Source organism: Meriones unguiculatus, chromosome X, assembly GCF_030254825.1.
Source record: "Meriones unguiculatus strain TT.TT164.6M chromosome X, Bangor_MerUng_6.1, whole genome shotgun sequence".
NCBI lineage: Eukaryota > Metazoa > Chordata > Mammalia > Rodentia > Muridae > Meriones > Meriones unguiculatus.
This window is the reverse complement of record NC_083369.1, coordinates 115,831,508-115,857,802: the sequence shown is the minus strand read 5'-3', so window position 1 is coordinate 115,857,802 and position 26,295 is coordinate 115,831,508. Positions and strand designations below refer to the sequence as shown.

At 40.1% G+C, this 26,295-nt stretch overlaps 1 pseudogene; it reads right to left on the bottom strand.

The window, feature by feature from the left end:
• Positions 1-265: 265 nt before the first annotated feature.
• Positions 266-23,730, bottom strand: LOC132649909 (COP9 signalosome complex subunit 5-like; annotated as a pseudogene).
• Positions 23,731-26,295: the final 2,565 nt, after the last annotated feature.

Sequence of the window (26,295 nt, the reverse complement as noted above, 5' to 3'; positions counted from 1 at the left end):
TTACTGAGGAATAAACATAAGTAAAAAAGAGTAATTATTAACTAAATAATTTGAGCATTGTTCAAAATTCTTTTTTTTACTGCTATTTCAAAGGTACTATATATTAGCAAATGTAATTTGTCTGAGTCTTTCTCATGTGTTAAAAAAGTCTTTGACTAAATCATTTCTGAGTTTTGGTTTGGGGGTTGAACCAAGGGACTTGGGAGTGTCAGGTATGCATTCTGCTGCTGTGTTACATTCTTGGCCCTGACGTCTGGTCAATTACTCACTGTTTGCAGTGCACACAAAAATCTTCTATTTTATTTAGTGGAACAGTCTGGTACTCAGAAGGTCCTCCATCAGGAGGTTTGTAGCCCTTAAAAAATCAAAAATAGAAAAAAAAACAGAGCCCCTTACCTTACTCTATAGCTTCTTATGGATGAGACCAAAATCTGGAGAGCCAAATAGTAAGCGTCAATATTTTAATAACAGCTGGGCCTCACGCATCCTAATTTCAGTACTTGGGAGACAGAAAGCAAAGGACTGCTGATAGTTGTCAGGACAGCACGTAGCCAGCTCCAGGTGAGTGTGGGCTATACAGAGTGTGATTTTATCTTAAAAGCAAAACCAAACCAAACACCATTAAAAAACAAAACAAAACAATGCTTCTCCTCAACTCCGAAGCCATTAGCTGCACTAGGCGGGGTTTGGCCAACAGTTTCATTTCTCTTTTTCTTAACTGCTGTGTACCTGTGCTAATAATATCAATTTCTGACTACAGGTTTACTTCAGGGAAAGAAATGGATTCAGCTTGTTTCTCTAGTTCTCATCAAGTTGTCACTGATACACAAACATTTCTAAATAAATAAAATGCTTTTTCTGGCAAGATTAAGATATAACAAATGTGTTATCTTTTCATTTGAACTGTAGCAGTTTGCAATTTTGTATTTGAAAGTTATTCTACAGTATGAAAAGATATCACACAGGTTACATATAGAGCTCAGGGGTAGAGTGATTGCCTTGCACACTTATCACTGAAAAAAAAAGATTGTATAGAGATATGAGAAGCTAAATTTGGATCCCAGAATCCACACAAAGTAGGACTGGTTAGTACTTACAGTCAGGGGAGCTGGAGACAGATTCCACAGAAGCCAGCTGTACAAGCCTGGTAGCTCGTTTACAGTGAAAACTAAAAGAACCTGCCTCAAACAAGGAGGAAGGAGAGGACTGGCACCCAAGGCTGTCTTCTGACCTGCACACCAGTGCCTGTACTCATGAACACATGCCACCCCTGTGGTGAGTATACACATCTCTACTCCCAGTGCTTCACAGGTAAGTAATTTCATGGCTAGTATAAATTACCTGAGACTGTGAATGTCCTGCTTATCTTCTCCATCCAAATTACCTTTGGATATGTCCAAAGGGTATCAAGATTCACTTTTCCTGCAGATATTGTTCTGGTTGGGTTAATCTAGAAGAGAAATATGCTTAATATTGGTCAACATAAACCATATGTTCCAGTGAGTCAACATCAGAAACCCCAAACAAACAAGTAAATATAGCACTATATATTTGTAAACTAAACTAGCAAACCATCTGAAAAAGATAACCAAAATAACCAGAAAAGTTCAATAAAATAGGAATACAAATTAGACTTAGTTACCTTATCACCAAAGAGTTTTTATTTAGTATTATTTAAGCAGAGCATGTTACTTGGCAAGAACATGTCTTTAAAACAAACAAACAAGAAAAAGAAGGGGGGACGGCAAGATGGTGGCGCCGGGAGGACTCTCATTCTGAGCAGCAGCACATCAGGATCAGCACAGTGACCAGCAATCAGAACTCTCGGCCATAAAACACAGTCATTGTGTTTCCCAGGTGAGAGGATACCCCACTGTGGGGATTCAATCAGCTTTTAACTCACCAGGCTAAACCGCGGAAGAGATCCCGGTTCCACCAAACGCTTGGCTGGCGGCCGCCAGCCCCAGCCCCAGCCCAGAGCCACAAGCCAGTGTCTCTGGTCACTGTCCCAGACTGAACCGTGTGCACCACACTATCAGAGACTGGAATTTTCAGTCGAGAGATAACCCCAGGGTACAGGAAACGATTGGGACCTGCCTTAGGTCACCCAGACATCCCCTGGAAAAGACTCGGGCGGGTTCCACGGGCACCCCAGGAGCCAGCCCAGAGCCAGAGCCAGGGACCCAGGTCCCTGCACAGAGCCCTGCCTGCCTGCGCGCATGATTCGCCACCGGAAATAGAAACGGCGGGTCCAATCTCAGAGTACTCAGCTCACCCCCAACCTGAAAAGGTCCCCGGAAAATTACCCAGCTTAGGGAGCCACTCAGACTCCCAAAAGCCGCAAAGGCAGACACAGGCAGTTTCTGCGCACTAGACAGCTGGGAGAGACTGAGCCGCCATCACACAGCTGTGCTCCAGGCACAGGCAGCTTCTGCGGCCAGCCAGCTGGCAGACACTGAGCTGTGTGCACCAGGGCAAAAAAAGACAATGGGAGTCCATGTCTCCAGATAATCCACGGGGAAGGAAGGAAACTGTACTGACCTAAATCACCCAATCCTTCCCTAGAAAAAGTCTAGCAGTCTAGTGGGGCCGAGGCGCCAGCACTCAACTGTGCTCCAGACACAGGCACAAACAGTTGAGGCGCGCCTGATGTCCAACTGGGTCACAGCAGCTGATCATTAAATTTACAACAAGAAACCCAGAAACAGGGCAGCTGCCCTGAGGATTTCCCTGGGTGAGGATTTCCCTCTCGACTAACAAAGACCACAGTTACCACTCAGGTCTATATCCCTGAGGTGAGCAACTCTTAAAAAAACACCAGCCATCCAGGGACTATACCCAAAAAGCTGAGAAGACACCCTTCAGGAAAAACCAGCTTACTGCAAAGGGGATTCTCTCCACCACAGGATCCCCAGGAACCATCAGAAAATAACCCCAAACACCTAAGATAACACAATGGGTAGAGGCCAGAGTAAAAACTCAAGCAACAAAAAACAGAGCAATATGGCATCTCCAGAACCCAGTTACCCAGGGGCAAGTAGCCCTGGACACCCCAGCATAACTGAAATCCAAGAAGATTATCCAACGACTATGCTCATGAAGATGATAACAGAGGAAACAAATAAGATTCATAAAGACATAGAGGAAGATAAACTCAAACAGAATATTGCCATCCGTAAAGAAATAGAGGAAGCTGCAGCCAAACAGTTTATGGCCTTTAGAAAGGAAATGCTTAAAACACTGAATGAAATGATAGAAACAGAGTTGAAGGAACTAAAAGAAAAACAGGAAAGTACAATCAGACAGGTGAAGGAAGTAAACAAAACAACTCAAGACCTGAAGATAGAATTGGAAAAATTAAAAAAAAAAAAAAAACACAAATGGAAGAAATAATGGAAAGGAAGAATCTAGGGAAGAAAACAGGAACTACAGAGGTAAGCATAACCAACATACTACAAGAGATGGAAGAAAGAATCTCAGGTGTAGAAGGTACAATGGAAGAAATCGATGTATCTGTCAAAGAAAATGTAAAATCCGAAAAATTCCTGACACAGACTGTCCAAGAAATCCAAGACAATATGAAAAGACAAAACCTAAGAATAATAGGTATAGAGGAAAAAGAAGACTCCCTTCTCCAAGGCCCAGAAAATATTTTCAACAAAATCATTGAAGAAAATTTCCCCAAGCTAAAGGAGAGGCCAATTAGAATACATGAGGCCTACAGAACACCCAACAAATTTGACCAGAAAAGAAAATCCTCCCGCCACATAATAATCAAAACTGTAAGTATACAGAACAAAGAAATAATACTAAAAGCTGCAAGGGAAAAAGGCCAAGTAACATATAATGGCAAACCCATTAGAATCACACCTGACTTTTCAACAGAGACTATGAAAGCCAGAAGGGCCTGGACTGATATCATGCAGACCCTAAGAGAACACAGATGTCAGCCCAGGCTACTATACCCGCAAAACTCTCAGTCCTCATAGATGGAGAAAACAAGATATTCAATGACAAAAACAAATTTCAACAATACCTACAAACAAATCCAGCATTACAGAAGACACTGGAAGGGAAAATACAACCCAAGAAAGCTAGCTACATTCAAGAAAACACAGGAAATAAATAACCTCACTTCATTAAAACAAAAAGCAACCAAGCACACAACCTGATGACCACAGCCAACATCAAAATCAAGAGATCTAACAGCCACTGGTCATTAATTTCTCTCAACATCAATGGACTCAACTCTCCAATAAAAAGACACAGATAAGCAGAATGGATATTTAAACAAAACCCAGCAATCTGTTGCATACAAGAAACATACCTAAGACACAAAGATAGACATTACCTAAGGGTAAAGGGTTGGAAGACGACTGTCAAAGCAAACGAACCCAAGAAGCAAGCAGGGGTAGCCATTCTAATATCTGATAAAATAGACTTTCAACTAAAATTAATCAAAAGAGATGGGGAAGGACACTTCATACTCATCAAGGGAAAATTCCACCAGGAAGACATCACAATCCCGAACATCTATGCGCCAAATACAAGGGCACCCACATTTCTGAAACAAACATTGATAAAATTTAAAGCACATATAGATCCCCACACATTAATAGTGGGAGACTTCAACACCCCACTCTCAGAAAAGGACAGGTCAACAAAACGGAAATTAAACAAAGAAACAATGTCTCTGACAGAGGTCATGAAACAAATGGATCTAACAGACATTTAAAGAACTTTACACCCAAACACAAAAGAATTTACCTTCTTCTCAGCACCTCATGGAACCTTCTCCAAAATAGATCATATAGTGGGTCACAAAGCAAGCCTCAACAGATACAAGAAGATTGAAATAATCCCATGTATCTTGTCTGATCACCATGGAATAAAGCTGGACCTCAACAATAACAGAAATAACAAAAAGCCTACACACACATGGAAACTGAACAACTTGTTACTAAATGACAGCTGGGTCAGGGAAGAAATAAAGAAAGCAATTAAAGTCTTTCTAGAAATCAATGAAAATAAAGACACAATAAACCCGAACCTGTGGGACACAATGAAAGCAGTGATAAGAGGAACATTCATAGCACTAAGTGCCTTCAAGAAGAAATTCGAGACAGCTCATTCAAGCACCCTAATGGCTCACTTAAAAACCCTAGAAAAACAAGAAGCAGACACACCAAGAAGGAGTAGACTGTTAGAAATAATCAAACTCAGGGCTGAAATCAATCAATTGGAAACAAATAAAACAATTCAAAGAATCAATGAAACCAAGAGCTGGTTCTTTGAGAAAATCAACAAGATCGACAAACCCTTAGCCAGGCTAACTAAAAGGCAGAGAGACACCACCCAAATCGACAAAATCAGAAATGAAAAGGGGGATATAACTACAGACACTGAGGAAATCCAAACAATCATTAGGACTTACTTCAAAAGTCTATATGCCACAAAATTTGAAAATCTAAATGAAATGGACAATTTTTTGATCAATTTGACTTACCAAAGCTGAATCAGGACCAGGTAAATCAACTAAATAGTCCTATATCCCCCAAAGAAATAGAAGCGGTCATCAAAAGTCTCCCATCCAAAAAAAGCCCAGGACCAGATGGCTTCAGTGCAGAATTCTACCAGACCTTCAAAGAAGAGCTAACACCAATTCTCTTCAAACTATTCCACAAAATAGAAACAGAAGGAATATTACCAAATTCATTCTATGAAGCCACAGTCACCTTGGTACCTAAACCTCACAAAGACTCAACAAAGAAAGAGAATTTCCGGCCAATCTCCCTTATGAACATTGATGCAAAAATACTTAATAAAATACTTGCAAACCGAATCCAAGAACACATCAAAGATATTATCCACTATGACCAAGTAGGCTTCATCCCAGGTATGCAGGGGTGGTTCAATATACAGAAATCCATCAATGTGATCCACCATATTAACAAACTGAAAGAAAAAAAACCACATGATAATCTCCCTAGATGCTGAAAAAGCCTTTGACAAAATCCAACATCCATTCATGTTCAAAGTATTAGAGAGATCAGGGATACAAGGCACATATCTAAACATAGTAAAGGTGATATACAGCAAGCCTATAGCCAACATCAAACTGAATGGAGAGAAACTTAAAGCAATCCCACTGAAATCAGGGACAAGACAAGGCTGCCCACTCTCTCCATATCTCTTCAACATAGTGTTGGAAGTCCTTGCTAGAGCAATAAGACAGTTGAAGGAGATCAAGGGGATACAAATTGGAAAGTAAGAAGTCAAATTATCACTATTTGCAGATGATATGATAGTATACGTGAGTCACCCCAAAAACTCTACCAGGGAACTCCTACAGCTGATAAACACCTTCAGCAAAGTGGCAGGATACAAAATTAACTCAAAAAAATCAGTAGCCCTCCTGTATACAAAAGACAAAAGGGCTGAGAAAGAAATTAAGGAAACAACACCCTTCACAATAGCCACAAATGACATAAGGTACCTTGGTGTAACCCTAACCAAGGAAGTCAAAGACTTGTATGAAAAAAATTTCAAATCTCTGAAGAAAGAATTAGAAGAAGATATGAGAAGATGGAAAGATCTCCCATGCTCATGGCTTGGTAGGATTAAGATAGTAAAAATGGCCATCTTCCCAAAAGCAATCTACAGATTCAATGCAATGCCCATCAAATTACCAACACAATTCTTTACAGACCTGGAAAGGAAAATTCTCAACTTCATATGGAATAACAAGAAACCCAGAATTGCTAAAACAATCCTCTACAATAAAAGATCTTCTGGAGGTATCTCCATCCCTGATCTTAAGTTGTACTATAGAGCAACAGTTTTAAAAACTGCATGGTACTGGCATAGAAACAGAATGGTGGATCAATGGAACCGAACAGAGGACCCAGAAATAAACCCACACACTTATGGACACCTGATCTTTGACAAAGACGCCAAAACCATACAATGGAAAAAAGATAGCATCTTCAACAAATGGTGCTGGTCTAACTGGATGTCTACATGTAGAAAAATGAAAATAGATCCATACTTGTCACCCTGCACAAAACTGAAGTCCAAGTGGATCAAAGACCTCAACATAAAACCAGACACATTAAATCGGCTTGAAAAAAAAGTGGGAAATACCCTAGAACTCATTGGTACAGGGGAAAACTTCCTGAACAGAACACCAACAGCACAGGCTCTAAGAGCAACAACCAATAAATGGGACCTCATGAAACTGAAAAGCTTCTGTAAAGCAAAGGACACCGTCATCAAAACAAAGCGACCACCTACAGATTGGGAAAGAATCTTCACCAACCCTTTATCTGACAGAGGACTCATATCCAGTATATATAAAGAACTAAAGAAGCTGAAAAGCAGCAAACCAAGTAATCCACTTAAAAAATGGGGAACAGAGCTAAACAGAGAATTCTCGACAGAGGAATACCGAATGGCAGAGAAGCACATAAAGAAATGCTCAACCTCACTAGCCATTAGGGAAATGCAAATCAAAACAACCCTGAGATTTCACCTTACACCCATGAGAATGGCCAAGATCAAAAACTCAAGTGACAACACATGCTGGAGAGGTTGTGGAGAAAGGGGAACCCTTCTCCACTGCTGGTGGGAATGTAAACTTGTACAACCACTCTGGAAATCAATCTGGCACTTTCTCAGACAACTAGGAATAGCGCTTCCTCAAGATCCAGCCATACCACTCCTGGGCATATATCCAAAAGAGGCTCAAGTACACAAAAAGGACATTTGCTCACCCATGTTTGTAGCAGCTTTATTTGTAATAGCCAGAAGCTGGAAACAACCCAGATGCCCCTCAACTGAAGAATGGATGCAGAAATTGTGGTACATCTACACAATGGAATATTACTCAGCAATGAAAAATAAGGAAATCATGAAATTTGCAGGTAAATGGTGGGATCTGGAAAGGATCATCCTGAGTGAGTTGTCCCAGAAGCAAAAAGACACACATGGTATATACTCACTCATATAGACATACAACATAGGACAAACCCACTAAAACCTGTGCATCTAAAGAAACTAAGCAAGAGAGAGGACCCTAACTAAAACGTCCAATCCCCATCCAGAAAGGCAAAGAGGATGGACATCAGAAGAAGAAGAAAACAGGAAACAACCTAGGAACCTACCACAGAAGGCTTCTGAAAGCCTCTGCCCTACAGACTATCAAAGCAGATGCTGAGCCGGATGGGCAACTGTTGGGCAGGTGAACGGAATTTTAGGTAAGAACTGGGAAATAGTAAGAGCTGGAGAGGTCAGGGTCTCCACAAGGAGAGCAACAGAACAAGAAAATTTGAACATAGGGATCTTCCCAGAGACTCATACTCCAACCAAGGACTATTCATGGAGATAACCTAGAACCCCTGCACAGATATAGCCCAGGGCAGTTCAGAGTCCAATTGGGTTACATAGTAATGTGAAGAGGGACTGCCTCTGACATAATCTGATTGGCCTGCTCTTTGATCACTTCCCTCTGGGGGAGGAGCAGCCTTACCAGGCCACAGTAGAGGACAATACAGCCACTTTTGATGTGAACTGACCGACTAAGATCAGAAAGGAGAGGAGAACCTCCCCTATTAGTGGACTTGGGGAGTGGCATGCAAGCAGAGGGAGGAGGGAGGGTGGGATTGGGAGGGGAGGGAGGGGCTTATGGGGGGATGCAGAATGAATAAAGTGTAATTGATGAAAAATTAAAAAAAAAAGACGACCTAATTTAAGCATGGCAAGAGGGATCTTAATAGATGTGTTTACACACAAGATTGGCAAGTGCCTCAGAAACATGTGAAAATATGTTTAGCGTCATTAGCCTCTAGATAAATAGAACTCAAAACTAATGCACTCCGACTTCATAGTCTCTAGGATGGTAGCTTAAGGTTTTAAGAAGGAACAGGTAATAAGTAACAAGTGGCGATGATGGAATGGAGAATTGCAATCATCATACATGACTATGGTGTGGGTAGGACGATTATACTACAAAGCAAGGTGGCAGTCTGCAGAAAGTAAAGCATGACCAGCAAGTCGTACATTCCTAAGTGTAGATATGAAAACGTGTGCATACAAAAACCTTGTGTGTGAATGTTCAGAGCACCAAGAAGTAAAAAGTAATGAGTCCCCACCACCTGAGTGACACAATCTATGTTTGGCGTTAAATATCTTTGAGCTATATAAAGGCACATTGAAGTGATACAAGTAATGACATGAGTAAATCATGACATTTTCATACTATAAACTAACACACTCAGAGAAGGCCAAGTGTTTCATGATTCCATTCCCATGAAATGTCCAGAAGAGCTGAGCGCATGCAGGCAGAAAGTAGAAATGGATGTCTTAGAATGTGCTTCAGGGAAGTTGCAAATGGCTGTCTAATGATGTAGGACTTGTGTTTGAGGTATCTAAGTTAGAAGTTGGTAATGCTTGTACAACTATGAATATACTAATATCTGTACAACAGTATATTTTATGTATCAGATTGTACAATGTGTGGAACATGTATCATAATAAAGCATACACATTCACATTCTAAGAACCCCCCCCCAAAAAAAAAGCCACTTGAAACATCCAGACACATGGATTAAAACATTACTGGATTGGTTGTATTTAAGAAAAATCCCATAAATTCAATTTTACCAATAAAGACACAGGAGCCATAAGCTGAATGAAAGCCTACTAGCTCAGAGAGGTAGAGAAAGCACCCAGGTTACCTTTCTACTCAGCCAAAGTCCTGTGGAGGAGGAGTGTTCTGGGTGCCATGCTGCAGTTTCAGTGCTGTCACTGAGCAGGTCTGAATGATTCCTTGTGGTGTTCTCTGCATGCTGCTGCTGGGTACTGTGAGGGGAACTCAGGCAAGCTCTGAAGCTACAACATGATGAGCCCAGGGTCACTGCCCACAACAGGGAGGAGCATGTGGTTGAACAACAGGAGATGGTATGGTGGGTCATCCCTGGGGCTGGGTAGTAAGGTCCCATTTAATCCTAGTCAGTCCCTGGACCTGGAGGGCTCTGCATAACTAAACTTTGGGGGCTGGATCTAAGCAAAGCATTTGCAACAGGAACTTGTGTGTAGAAACATCCTTGGCAGAAAGCCAAACTCAGAGAACCCTAGTATTTCTACTATCTTCTACAGATTCTACCCTTAGCATTCATTTAACATTTATGTGTAAGACACATTTGGAGTTAATTCTCTGGAGGCTGTGAAAGGAATCTCATGTGTTAGGTAGCACTCCATTATTAAGCTGTGATGTACAAGAATAGACTAGATGACAAAAAGGATTTATCAATGCTTAGGAAATAGTGACACCAAGTAGAATTTTGCTGAGGGAGGACTGCGTCTAAAACATCCCATATATAAGTAGTATGCTAACCAGGACTGTTAGAGATTAGAATGCTTAGATACACATTTGGTCACCAGGATTGTCCAGACATTTGGCTCCAAACCAAAAAAGGGGGGACACTGATTTAAAAATATCCACTAGGCACATCCTCATATCAAAGTACAGGCCTCTAACAAGGTGCCCAAGGGTCCATTACACCTTCACAACTAACACTAAGGCCTGGTGTGCCATACAGGTGTTGAAGTAACTTTTATTCTCCTGATGTAATTTTCCTTTCACAGGCTTTCTGCCTCCATCTGAGAACCTAGGCCAAGTCCTGGAAACTTCTAGACTCCATCCAATCTAACCCAGGCCTAGAATGTTTTCAGCTTCTGAGACTTACTGATGAATAAGCTCACCCTTTTCGCTCCTATCTGAACTCTTGCTGGCTAGTTCACGTCTGCTGTTCTGGTTCAAACTGTTCTCCACGCTGACTGATTAAATACGTTTTTTTTTTTTTGTTGTTGTTGTTGTTTTTCTCAGTTTCTGACTAAATTGGTCTGCTTAGCCTCATACTAATTCTGGCAATATGTTCTAAGCTTCTGGCTCTTTCTCATTCTCTGGCTTGTTCTGTCTTTACGTGTGTCTAGTTTTTTTCTCTTTTCAACCTGTCTCTGTAAAACTCTCCCAGTGAAACTGCCTCTGTATTTCACAAACTCAACTCCACTGCACTGCCTCTCAACTCACTGACTCATCTGAACTGCTTGAACAGAACTGACTAGAACTGTAAGGTCTGCATACCCTTTCCTCCTGAGTGCTAGAATTAAAGGCATATACTACCACACCTGGACCTAAGTTTTTCTGAAACTTGTTCTATTCCAGGCTGGCCTTGAACTCAGAAATCTGTTTGCCTCTGTTTTCTGGGATTTGAGAGGTGTCTGTATTATAGTTAGACCACACAGACCTACAAAGTGCTTGGATGTGGTTTCTTGCCATAGCAGCCATGTTCTGAATTAAAATTTCTCTACATAGAGTTTCAGTTTGCTTTCTGAGAAAAGCACAATTTTGCCCTATGGGCAAGTCTAAACTGGTTGACAATGCTTTGAAAAGGAAAAACACTGTTGTGTTGAGAGCTGGCCTGATCAAGAAAGGTCATCACAGCAGAAGTGGGTGATTATTTTAAGCCCACACTATGTCAAGCAAAAGGTGATGAGCGTATGGAAAAGAGCAACTAGAAACTGTCACTAATTGAATGCAGACTCTCCTAGATATCAGTGTTAAATAATACAGGGGGCTACAAATATCCACATAGCAATCATAGGCCATAGAGGCCAGAAGGCAAAACTCTGTGATCATGAAGGTAGGCCAACAACTCAGTTGTGCTGCACAAGCATGAAAAGGGATGGTCTTGTGCTCTACCACAAAGTTCACCATCATCTCTGGTGTGAGAGCAGATGAGAAACAAAGGTCAGCTAAGGTCAGGTGACTGAGAAAGAAGTACATATATAGATAGTGTACTTACTATTCTATACTAACATAGTGAGAGTGGTGGAAACTTTAGGCAGTGGGATGTAGTGGAAGGAAGTGAGGTGACTAGGCACACCAGCTTCCTTAAAGTGTTTTTAACTGACTATGCTTCCCAGCCACCAACAAATAAGAGCGTTTCATTTTAAGACACTCTCAGCATGTATTCTGGGTTAGAAACAACTGGACCAAACCTGAATGAAGAATAAAACCTGACACTTTGAGCAAAAATAAAACTTTCTTTCTTATAAACTCATTATCCCAGTATTTTGCCACAATAATGGAAGCTAACAAAAAGCTGTAAACCAAGTAAGAGCAAAGAAAAAAGATATTTGTTTTGTCCTGATTTGGATTCCCAGGACTTGCTTGATGGAAGAAGGAAACTTGACACTTTCATATTTTTTCTGACCACAGTGCGTGAGCCCACATACATGTACACAAACACATACACACTTACAAACAAATAAATAAAAGAAGCTTTTAAAAATTGCTATGGCTGTCAGGCCTGGTGGTGTACTCCTTAAATCCCAGTACATGGGAGGGATAGACAGGTGGATCTCTTTGAGTTGGAGGAAATCCTGATCTACAAAGTGAGTCCAGGACAGCCAAGGCTACACAGAGAAACACTGTCAAAAAAATTAAACCCCCCAAAACTAAACCTTACATTTATGTATTGTGTGTGTATGAGTACCATGTGGATGAATATACTATGTGGAAGTCAGAGTACAACAGGCAGGAATTAATTCTTTCTCTTGTATGGTCCTGGGGATTGATCTTAGGTTGTTGGATGCTCCAGGGTGGAAATCAGGTTAGCACATGAACAATGATCTTAGGTTTTCAGCCTTGGCATCAAGGACCTTTATTCACTGAACCATCTTGCCATCCCAAAATTGTGTATTTTAAGGTCAGCAAACATGTTACTGTAGACCTGTATTATTTGTCTCCACTGTTAATTTTTTGTGGACACAGTATCCTGTGCAATAAAAAAATTTTTATGTTTATGTGAAAGATATGAGCTGTATTAATATAATTACTGAGGAATAAACATAAGTAAAAGAGTAATTATTACCTAAATAATTTGACTATTATCCTAAATCAATTTTTACTACTATTTCAAAGGTACTATATATTATCAAATGCATTCTGTCTGAGTTTTCTTATATGTTAAAAAAATCTTTGACTAAATCATTTCTGAGTTTTGGTGCTGGGGTTGAACCCAAGGCCATGGGAGTGACAGGCATGCATTCTGCTATTGTGTTACATCCTTGGCCCTGATGTCTAGTCGTCTGCTCACTGTTTGCAGTGCACAAAAAAATCTTCTATTTTATTAAGTGGTATAGTCTGATACTCAGAACGTTCTTCATCAGGAGATTTGTAGCCAGAAAGGAAAAAAGAAAGACAAAGAAGAAAGAAAGAAGGAAAGGAAGGAAGGAAAGAAAGAAAGAAAGAAGGAAAGAAAAAAAAAACAAAAAATTGAAAATGGCAAAAAGCAAACCCCTTAGCATATTCTATAACATATTATGGATGGGACAAAAATCTGGAAAACCAATTAGTAAGCATCAATATTTTAATATCAGCTGGGCTTGGTGGCTCATACATGTTAATTTCAGTACTTGGGAGGCAGAGACAAAAGGACTACTGACAGTTGTGAGGACAGCATGTAGCCAGCTCCAGGAAAGCATGGGCTATACAGAGTGTGATTTTATCTTAAAAGCAAAACCAAAGCAAATAACAAATCCAAGAAGGAAAAAACATTGCTCCTCCTCACCTCCAAAGCCATTAGTTTCTCTAGGCAGGATTTGGCATATGGCTTAAATTCTCTTGTGTTTAGGTGATGTTTACATATGCTAGTAAGATCGATTGCTGACTACAGGCTCCCTTCATGGAAAGAAATGGATTCAGCTTATTTCTCTAGTACTTGTCTAGCTGCAAAGGTCACACAAGCATTTCTTTTTTTTAATTTTTATTTTTCTTTTTAGTTACATTTTGTTAACTCTGTTTCCCAGATGTATCCCACTCCCTCATTCCCTCCCCAACCCCACACTCCCTCTCTGGTCTCCTCCCTGCCCCTTTCCAAGTCTACTGATAAGGGAGGACCTCCTCCCCTTTCATTTGACCCTGTTTTATCAGGTATGTTCAGGGATGGTTGCAAAGTCCTCCTCTGTGGTCTAACAGGACTGCTCCCCCCCCCGGGGGGGTGGGGAGGTCAAAGAGCCTACCCTTGAGATTCTGTTAGAAATAGTCCTTGTTCCCCTTACTTTGGAAAACTACTTGGTTACTGAGCTGCCATGGGCCACATCCGAGCAGAAGTTCTATGTTATATCCATAGATGGTCCTTGTTTGAGTGTCAGTCTCAGAAAAGACCCTGTGCCCAGATAAAACCCTTTGTCTGCCAAAATTAATATATAATAACTATGTTATCTTTTTATTTGAACTGTGGCAGTTTGCAATTTTGTATTTGAAAAGTTTTCTACACTAAAAAATATCAAACAGGATGCATATATAGCTTGCCTCTATCCCTTAGAACTTTAAAAAAAAAAAGATTGTATAAAAATATGAGAAGCTAAATTTGGATCCCAAAACCCACATAAAGAAGGGCTAGTTAATACTTATAGCCAGGGGAGCTGGAGACAGATTCCACAGAAGCCAGCTGTACAAGCCTGGTAGCTCGTTTACAGTGAAAACTAAAAGAACCTGCCTCAAACAAGGAGGAAGGAGAGGACTGGCACCCAAGGCTGTCTTCTGACCTGCACACCAGTGCTTGTACTCATGAACACATGCCACTCCTGTGGTGACACACATCTCTACTCCCAGTGCTTCACAGGTAAGTAATTTCATGGCTAGTATAAACTTCCTGAGACTGTGAATGTCCTGCTTATCTTCTCCATCCAAATTACCTTTGGATATGTCCAAAGGGTATCAAGATTCACTTTTCCTGCAGATATTGTTCTGGTTGGGTTAATCTAGAAGAGATATATGCTTAATATTGGTCAACATAAATCATATGTTCCAGTGATTCAAGATCAGAAACCCAAAACAAGCCAGTAAATATAGCACTATATATTTGTAAACTAAACTAGCAAACCATCTGAAAAAGATAACCAAAATAACCAGAAAAGTTCAATAAAATGGGAATATTCAGTTATTTTACAGATTAGATTTATTTACCATATCATCAAAGAGTATTTATTATTATTTAAGCTGTGCATGCTACTCAACAAGGACATATTTTTGAAACAAACAAATCAACTGAGAATCTTCCCTCCCTTACCCAAATACTTTAATAGATGAACAACTATTAGTTTCCTCCTAATAAAATCCAGATTGCATCTAAAGCACCCTAGACATAGAAGAACACAGGTCTTAGCCATATCTGCTTCTCCAGTTCAGTCCACCCTGATTAAATGCCTATGCAGAGCAAAGAAGATGACATGGGTTCTATGATTTAACTTCATATCACAGGAGTGAAGTGTGAGGTGCAAGAGGGTTAAGACACCAGAGCTTAAACCTTTATCACAGTGTTTTAATTTTTCAGTATTCTTTCTTTAGCAAATCTTTCTGAAGAACTTAAAACACACACACACACACAAAAAGAAAAAAAACAAGCTTGATGTGGTGGTATATGGCATTAACCTGAGCACTCAGGAAGAGGCTGTCTGGGAGTTCAAGGACAGCCTGGGCAACATATCCAGTTCTAGGATAGACAGAGCTACATAACAGAGAGACTCTGTGCCAAAAACAGTAAGAAAACAAAACAAAATTAAACCCATACAAAACTTATATAGGTTGGAGGGATAGCTCAGTAGTTAAGGGTAGTTGCTGCTCTGGCAGAAGGACATGGGTTTGGTTCCCAGCACTCACATGGTGGCCTCCAATCACATCTAACTCCAATTCCAGGGTATCCCACTGCTACTTCTGGACCCTACAGGCACCAAGCACGTGTGTGGTGCACAAAGATAATGTGCAAACACTCATAAAGATGCAAATTTTTAAATATTTACTGAAGCTAGAGGACTGAGGATATAGCTTAATGGTAGAGAGAACTCTTAAATAGCATATGAAACCTTGACACCATAAAAACAAAAGTAAAATGAAACAAAAAAAAGTGGAGCCACTAGGATAGTCCTATGGGTAAAAGTGCCTACTGTCAAGCCTGAGGACCTGAATTTGGTCCCTGAGACCGACATAGTGGAAAGAGAAAATGGATCCCAACAAGCTGTCTTCTCACCTACGTACATGGGTCATAGCATGTGCATATCTCTCCCCCAGCTCCTGATACAAACGTACAAGAAGGAAGACAAACAAAAAAATTTAAAACTGAAATAAAAAATGCTAAAAAATGTGGTACTCTACACTTATAGTCCTAGTATGCTAAGCACATAATAGGAGAATCAGTAGTTCAATTTCAGGAGGTAATGACCAACCTGAAACACATGAGACCCTCATTCATTCATTCGATTATTTATTTTTACCTTATGTATATACCTTGAATATATGTCTTATCTCGTGTCCTTGGAGGTCAGAGAAAGGCTTCAGATACCCTGGATCTAGGTTGTAAGCCTTCATGTGGGTGATAAGAATCAAACTAGGGTTCTTTGCTAAAGCAGAGACACTTTTTTGTTTTGTTTTGTTTTGTTTTTTTTTTTTTAATGCACTTACCACCACTGCCATGAATGGTTACTGGGAGTGCAAGTTAAGCATCTGCCTACTAACATCAATCCCAGAGAGCCAAGAGCTTTAACCTGGGTAGCTCTGGTATAAGCTAATTGCATTTTCAAGGTGGCCACCTTAACACATGAAAGAAAAAGCTTGCTTGAGGTGTGGTAGAATCTCAGATATTGTCATTTACAGGTTTTATGAAGCACTGTGGTCTAGTAGCAGTGTGAAGCACATGCTTCTTTGAAGCTAAAGAATTTCTGAAAAGACACACATGCATGCAGTGTAACATTATCAAGGTAACAGATCAAGGCTATACACTCTCTTTCTATACCTTTTCCCTCATCTATCTCTTTCTCAGCCCAGACATTATCACTAACATCTTATATACCTTCACAGGAATATGCTGTAGATTATAAAACATATCTGCACATAGATGCATATCACATACAACATACTTAAAAAATTGAACAAAAAATCTTGATCTTGTTCTGTGTAAGTATATAAGTAACTTAAGGAAGAAAATAGCCTAGTCCATTAGATTTCACCTCACACTCATCAGAATGGCTAAGATAAAAAGCTTAAGGAATGATGCATGCTGGAGAGGATATGGAGAAAGTGGAACCCTCCTCCACTGTTGGTGGGAATGTAACCTAGTACAATCACTTTGGCAATCAATCTGGTGCTTATGCCAAAATTTAGGAATAATGGTACCTCAAGATCCAGCTATACTACTCCTAGGCATATATCCAAAAGATACCCCACCACTCACTAACGATATTTGCTCAACCGCATTTGTAGCAGCTCTATTCGTAATAGCCAGAATCTGGAAACAACCTAGATGTCTCTCATGAAGTAATGGATGCCGAAATTGTGGTACATTTACACAATGGATCAGTACTCAGTAATTCAAACAAGGAAATCATACAATTTGCAGGCTAATGATGGGAACGAGGAAAGATCATCCCGAGTGAGATAACCCAGAAGCAGAAAGACACAAATGTTATATACTCACTTATAAGCGGATATTAACCATATAATATAGGATAAACATACTAAATCTATAGCCCTAAAGAAGCTTAACAACAAGGAGGACCCTAGGGAAAATGCTTAATCCACATTCAGAAGGGCAAACAGTATTGATTTGAAAGTAGTAGAAGGAACAAGGCAGGAGATCCACAAGGGACCTCGGATAGACTCTACCTACCTGGATATTGAAGGAGAAACTTAAACTCATAGCCAAATTTTGGGAAAAGTGGCAGAATTATTAAGAAAAAAGAGATAGAAAGAAGAGGGAGATAGAAAGACCTGGAGGGGACAGGAACTCCACAAGGAGGAAAACATTGTCAAAATTCCTTGGCTGAGCAGGGACTGTAGAGACCTATACTCCAACTATGGACCATTCATAGAGAGGACCTAGAAGCCCTGTTTAGAGAAAGCCAATTGGCTGCTCAGTATACAAGTGGGTTCCCTAGCAAAGGGTGCAGGGGCTGTCTCTGACATTAACACAGTGGCAGGCTCTCTGATCACATTCCCTTGGTGGGTGGAGCCTTGCCAGGCAACAGAGGAAGATGATGCAGTCAGCCTTGATGAGACCTGATACTCTAGGGTCAGTTAGAATGGGAGAAGTTACTCCCCTATCAGGTGAATAGGGAAAGGACATAGAAGGAGATGAGGGAAGGTTGGTGGGACTGGGACAAGAGAGGGGGCTGCAGCTGGAATACAAAGTGAATAAATTGTAATAAATAAATATATAAATAAAATAACTTTGAAAAAATTAGATTCACTCTACTAAGGAATAGTTAATTCCTAAATTTCTTCTTTTTTTTCCAGTGTTGAGGGATTCTGGAGATATTGAACTCTGGGCTCATGAATGCCAAGCCTACATTTTTTTTCAATTTTAAACACAACTGACACTGACTATGAAAATTTAATTGAGAAGGACTCCTTCCTCCAACCTAGTACTATAAACTTCACAAGATTTTTAATACTTTACATGAAAATTATTCAATTTTAATTGTAAATTTTAATGTGAAAAGGACAGTTTTAAGCTCAGAAACCCAAAAGTCATCTTGAGACTCTTAAGAGTTACTAAGTTCTAAGAAACCATATTTTTACCTGTTTGTCATTTTCTGTGTTTGCAGCCATTTCCTCATATGTGGCAGCCTGAGAATTTATTTTGGTTTCAGTGACCTCTACAGACAAAACAAAACTGCCCATGATGATCATGGTCCCACTGTCCACTTTACCAAGCACCAAGCCCATCACTTCCAGGTTGCCTCCTGATCTGGCACGCATCACGATTTTCAGTAGAGCCAATGTTGAGATTTTGCAGTATTTAAAGTAATGCTGACTATAAAACAAAATCACAGTACAATCAAGGTTCTTACATAATGTACAATTTCAAAAGATTTTTTATGAAAATAAATAAATACTGAAGGGATCTGTAGTAATGGAAGAGGACGGTAGAATGGGGGGAAAAAGAAAACAGCAACTACAAGCACTTGGAAATAGCTTCACGGGTCATCATCATCTCTGGCCCCCAGGGAAAGTGAAGATTACGAAGTAAACTTTAATATCCTATTGAAGTGAAGGAATAATATGATCAACTCGATAGGTCTTTTTATCTCCATTAACATGTAATCATCATAGCTTTGATTATGTTCTCAGTTCTAACTTTATGACCTAAATTTATTGATTTATTAATTAAATTGCAACCACAAGCTGAAAGAACAGAGACCATCTTGGAAATCAAAACATAAGTTAAAAATTTGGCTCCCCTGTTTACAGGGAAAAGAGAGAAAGACAATCAATACTATGGCTCATTGCATATGGCTCATCTAGAAGCTTTAAATAAATTACCTCATCTAATCTTCATAACGTCATCAATAGCTAGATTTACTTTTATCTTACAGGTAGGTAAGTTTAGATACTTCAGTTTCCTAATGCCAGTCAACAGTTTAACTGTTCAGAGGTGATATTCAGTTTGGTGCTCCTGAGTTCATTACTGTAGTATGATAATGAGGTGAATTTCTGAATGCATTTGTTTATTTCCCTATTTACAGAAAAGGAATGAAAGTACAGTACTGGACTGCCATGATTATTAAACGACATGAAAATTTTTAATCCAGTGCTAGGCCACGGTAAGTACTCAATAAATACTTTGAAAATTGAATAATGCCAATTAAAGCCAGCTTTGCTACCAAAACAAAACACCTGAAAATAGTGAGAGAGTTTAGACAGCATCCTTTGGTGAGTTTTCTTTACTCTCCTTAAAACAAGCAGCTCCATGAAAAATCTTTTGACTTGTATTCAGTCCCAAAGATACATGGATTTGTGGGATTTGTGTAGGAGCTAAATAGCCTTTAAATTTCCTGACTTCTGTGAATTGTTGTAGTGGTATTTTAGAAAACTAGTACGACTTGGTGTGTCTCTAAAACAGTTTCAGGAAAAAAGTGATTTAAAAAAGTGTTTATGGAGTGCCTTCTTTCCCTTCATTTTTTTTTTTTAATCACTGGCTTGTAAATTTGATTTCTGAAAACAGCTGTGCTCCTCAGTTTGGAAGTCACTTATAGCTGCAACAAGGTGCATGTAGTCACCAGGTTCAAGGCAGAATTATGAAATTTATGAAAATAATCATGTTGAGAACATGACATCATAAGTTATCCCTTACACTCCCTGGAGAGACAATTCAGTTAAAGAAACTTTCTAAGAGGGGAATGGAAGCAGGCTCTAGAAGAGGGGTTAGGCTCTGCTGATTCAGAAAATGCAAACTAAAAACATAAATAAATTTTTTCACTAACTTAAAAGTGGATATTAGACTTAGAATATAGGATAAACATACTAAAATCTGTACACCCAAAGAAGCTAAGCAAGAAGGAGGATCCTGGATAAAATCATTAATAATCACTCAGAAAGGCAAACAAGATGGACGTCAGAAGAGGGTGAGTGTAGGGAACAGGACAGGAGCCTACCACAGGGGACCTCTGAAGGACTCTACCCAGCAGGGTATCAAAGCAGATGCTGAGACTGCTGGCCAAACTTTGGGCAGAGTGCAGAGTGTCTTGTGAAAGAAGGGGGAGATGAAGGACCTCAGTGGTAGGAGGGGACAGGAACTCCACAAAGAGAGCAGCAGAACTGAAGGATCTGGGCAAAAGGGTCTTTTCCAAGACTGATGTTCCAACCTGGGCCCATGCATGGAGATAACCTAGAACTCCTGCAGATATGTAATCCATGGAACCTCATTATTCAAGTGGGTTCCCTGGTAATTGGAACAGGGACTGTCTCTGACATGAACGCACCCCGCTCTTCCCTTGAGTGGGGAGCAGCCTTACCATGCCACAGAGGAAGACAATGCAGCCACTCCTGATGAGACCTGATATGCTAGGGTCAGATGGAAGGGGAGGATGTTTTCCACTATCAGTAAACTTGTGGAGGGGAATGGGAGGAGATGAGGGAGGGAGGGTGGGATTAGACGAGGACAAAGTAGGGGCTGCATCTGGGATACAAAGTGAATAAACTGTAATTAATTAAAAAATAAATTAATTAAAATTTTTAAAAAATTAAAAATAACATTGTATAGAGTATATTTTTTTCTTTGGGTTACTTCACTCAAGATGATCTTTTATAGTTCCCACCATTTGCCTGAAAATTTCATGATTTCCTTGTTTTTAATAGATGTGTAGTATTCCATTGTGTAAATGTACCACAATTTCTGTATCTATTCCTCCATCGAGGGGCACCTACATTATTTCCAGATTGTGGCTATTATGAATAGAGCTTCTACGAACACTGTTGAGCAAATGTTCTTGTTGTATAGTTGAGTGTATTTTGGATACATGCCTAGGAGTGGTATGGATGGATCTTGAGGAAGAGTTATTCCTAGTTGACTGAGAATGTGCCAAATTGAATTTCCAGAGTGGTTGTACAGGTTTACATTCCCAATGGAAGTGGAGGAGGGTTCCCCTTTCTTCACAGCCTCTCCAGCATGTGTTGTCACTTGAGTTTATGGTCTTGGCCATTCTGATGGGTGTAGGTGAAATCTCAGGGTCATTTTGATTTGCATTTCCCTGATGGATAATGAGGTTGAGGATTTCTTTAAGTGTTTGTCTGCCATTCGATATTCCTCTACAGAGAATTCTCTGTTTAGATTTGAAATCCATTTTTTTTTTAATTGGATCACTTGATTTGCTGGTGTTTAACTTCTTTTTTTTTAAGTTTCTTTTTTAAATTTTATTATTTTCTAAAAATTTTAATTTTTTTATATTAATCACAGGTTATTTACTTTCTATTTCAGCCGTAGACCCCTTCCTTATTCCCTCCCAATCCCACACTCCCTCCCTCATCTCCTCCATGCCCTTTTCCAAATCCATTGATAGGGGAGGACCTCCTCCCCTTCCACCTGACCCTAGTTTATCAGGTCTCTTCAGGACTGGCTGCAATGTCCCCTACTGTGGCCTAGCAAGGTTGTTCCTCCCTTGAGGGTGTGTGTGTGTGTGTGTGTGTGTGTGTGTGTGTGTGTGTGTGTAAAGAGCTCACCATTGAGTTCATGTCAGAAATAGTCCCTGTTCCCCTTAATATAGAATCCACTTGGATACTGAGCTACCATGAGCTATATCCGAAAAGGGGTTCTAGGTTATATCCATACATGGTTCTTGGTTGGAGAAACAGTCTCATGAAAGACGCCTGTGCCCAGATATATATGGTCCTTGTGGAGCTCCTGTCCTCTCCAGGTCTTACTAACTCCCCCTAATTTCATATGATTCCCTGCACTCTGCCCAAATTTTGGTTATGAGTCTTAATTTCTGTTTTGATACACTGCTAGGTAGAGTGTTTCAGAGGCCCTCTGTGGTAGGCTCCTGTCCTGTTATTTGTTGTCTCCTACATCCAAGGTCCATCCCATTTGTCTTTCTAAGTGAGGATTGATCATCTAACCCTTGGTCTTCTTTCTTGTTTATCTTCTTTAGGTGTAAAGATTTCAGTATATTTATCCTATCTTATGGGTCTATATAAGTGAGTATATACCATGTGTGTCTTTCTGCTTTTGGGATACCTCGCTCAGAATGATCGTTTCTAGGTCCCAAAATTTGCCTGCAAATTTCATAATTTCCTTGTTTTTAATTGTTGAGTAGGATTGTTTTTAATTGCAGAGATGAAACCTAAGAATAACAGGAATAGATTAAAAAGAAGACTCAAGGCTCCAAGGACTGGAAAATATTTTTAAGAAAATAATAGAAGAAAAATTTCCCAACTTAAAGAAAGAGATGTCCATAAACATACAAGAAGCCTACAGAACACCAAAGAGACTAGACCAGAAAAGAAATACTTCATGTCACATCATAGTCAAAACACTAAACCTACAAAACAAAGGGAAAAAGGCCAAGTAACATATGAAGGTAGACCAATCCAAATCACAACAGACTTCTCATCAGAAACTATGAAAGCCAGAAGGGTCTGGACAGAAATCATGCAGTCTTTAAGGGAACACAGATGTCAACTCAGACTAATATACCCAGCAAAGCTTTCAATCAAAATAGATGGAGAAATCAAAATATTCCATGATAAAACTAAATTGAAGCAATATCTACACAGCTACCCAGCCCTACAGAAGATATTAGAAGGAAAACTCCAATCCAATGAAAACAAGTACACTAAAGAAAAAATAGTGTACAGATAATTTCCCAAAATAATTAAAAGAAAAAAAAACCCGCAATGAATCATAGTAAGACCACCAACTCTACAATAAAAGGAACTATCGGTCATTGGTCACTATTATCTATCAACATCAATGGATTCAACTCTCCAATAAAAAGACACAGACTAACAGAACGGTTGTGCAAACAGGATGCAGCATTCTGCTGCATCCAAGAAACACACCTATGCAAAAAAGATAAACACTACCTCAGAGTAAAGGGCTGGAACAATGTTTATCAAGCAAATGGACCCAGAAAACAAGCTGAGGGAGCGATCCCAATATCTAATAAAATAGACTTTCAACCAAAATTAATCAAAAAAGATGAGGAGGGGCACTTCCTTCTCATCAGGGAAAATTCCAACAGGAGAACATCACAATTTTGAACATCTCAGCCCCAAATAAAAGATCACCTACATCTGTAAAAGAAACATGATTAAAGCTGAAATCACACATTGATTGGAAGCCTTAATAGTGGGAGACTTCAAAGCTCCGCTCTCACCAAGGGACAGGTCATCCGTTCACAAGTAAAACAGGGAAAAAAGGGCACTTACAGAGGCCCTAAATCAAATGGACCTAATAGATGTCTACAGAACTTTGCACCCAAAACCAAGAGTATACCTTTTCTGCACCTCATGGAACATTCTCCAAAATAGACCATGTAGTTTGTCACAAAGCAAGCTTCAGCATATACAAGAAGATTGAAATAATCCTTTGTATCCTATCTGACCATCATGGTTTAAAGCTGGACCTCACCAACAAGAGAAACAGCAAAAAGCCTGTACATAAATGGAAACTGAACAACTTGCTACTCAATGACAGCTTGGGGGTTGCTGGTGGGGCCATGGTGTCTTGATTTTTGTTGGGTGAGTTCTTACTCCTACCTTTGTCCATTTGCTTATATGTGATCTTCACTGTCTTTTCCTTGAGTCTGAACTTCAGACTGGAACTGTCTTTCTCTGGTGTCTGGAATATTCTTCAGGAAGATCAGGGAAGTCCAGTGTTTTGAGAGTGTGTGTTGTTGCTTCAGTTGTACCTGAGAGAGGAAAAGCTGCTGGCACAGATTCGTTATTGCGGGGGAGTAAGTGTGTGTGTGTGTGTGTGTGTGTGTGTGTGTGTGTGTGTGCGTGCTCCCATGCATGTGTAAGTGTGTCTTGAAGGGTAGTGCTAGAGAGTGTAGGTACCTGGGATATGGGGGTTGGGAGGAAGCACAGGAGGGGATGTGGATGCTAATGGTGTTAGCAAGCACAGATTGTGGACACAAAGCGCCTGTGCAGGTTTCCTGAATAGCCAGTGGTCTCCAATCTTTGGAAGGCTCTGCAGGCTGGACTATGAGGTCTGTGGCTGACACTGCAGGTTGGACAAGTACTCTGTTGTGGGCTCTGTGTGCCCAGCTCTCTGCTCTGTGCTAGAAGCTGTGAGCACAGCAGGCTGTGCTGTGCTCTCTGATTTGGGAAGCGCTATGTGCTTCCTCTGCCTCCTCCCCCTCAGGCAAGGCTGGTGATCAGAGTTCCTGGGGAAAATGCCAGGGGTTTGAGTGTTCTCAGTCTCAAATCTCAAGGAGGAGGATTTGTGCTTGGAACAGGTAGCACTGTGTTTAGGCAAGCTGTTTGCACTGCGGGGTGCTTCCTCTGCTTCAGCTGCTAGTTGTGGTGCCTCCACTGCTGCCTCCATGTTTGCTGCGGTACCTCCGCTGCTTCCTCTGCTGCAGGCTTGGCTACCTCCACTTCTGCTTCCACCCATTATAGGGAAGTGCCTGGGAATCGATTCCCCAGGTGAAGTCCACGGAGATGTTCTCTGACGACCTGTATCCTATTGGACTCAGATCAGGATTTGTCTCCCTTCTCCCCGGACTCTTCTACCATTGTTTTGGGTTCTACAGCCCCTAGACTCACCAATTCAGAGTTTCAGCTCCACTGAATATGGTGCATGCTGGTCGCCCCTATCTTGGATTCTCCCGGTGTTTAACTTCTTAAGTTCTTTATATATTCTGGATATTAGCCCTCTGTCAGATAGAGGGTTGGTGAAGATCCTTCCCAATCTGTAGGTTGTCATTTTGTTCTGATGACAGTGTTCTTTGCTTCACAGAACCTGTTCAGTTTCATGAGGTCCCATTTATTAACTGTTGATCTTAGAGCCTGTGTTGTTGATGTTGTGTTTAAGAGTTGACTCCTATGCCAATGAGTTCAAGGATCTTCCCCACTTTATCTTCTTACAGATTTAGTGTGTCTGGTTTTATGTTGAGGTCTTTGATGCACTGGGACTTTAGTTTTGGGCAGGGTCATAAGTATGGATCTATTTACATTTTTCTACATGTAGCTATCTAGTTAAGCCAGAACCATTTGTTGAAGATGCTATCATTTTTCCATTGTATGGTTTTGGATTTTTGTAAAAAATCAAATATCTGTAGGTGTGTGTGTTTATTTCTGGGTCTTCTATTTGATTGTGTTGATCCTCCAGACTGTTTCTCTGCCAGTACTATAAAGTTTTTATTACTGTTGTTCTAAAGTACAGATTGAGATCAAGGATAGGGATAACTCCAGATGATCTGTTGTTGTACAGGATTTTTTTTAAACAACTCTGGGTTTTTTATTTTCCATATGAAATTGAGAATTGTTCTTTCAAGTTCTGTAAAGAATTATGTTGGTATTTTGATGGGAATTACCTTGAATCTGTAGACTACTTTTAGCAGGATGGCCATTTTCATTTTGTTTATCCTACCAATCCATGAGCATGGGATATCTTTCCTTTTTCTGATATTTTCTTATGGGCCTCTAATAACTGGAAAAGCACACACTTGAGATCATTCTCCTGTGCTTCTGATGTTATTAAAATATCCATTGATATTTGCGGTTGGTGATGAAGGCACGTTGTCCTGATTTTTTTGGATGTGTTCTTATGCCAATCTTTAGCCATTGCTTTTCAGTGGCTTTGGCTGTTTTTTTCCTCTAGTCTGTACTTCCAAACTGGGTCTGTTTGTCTCTGGTATCTGGAGTATACTTCAGGAAGATGAGAGAAGTCCACCACTTTGAGAGCAGATGTTGGTGTTTTAGCTGTAGCTAAGGCAGGAAGGATGCAGGTA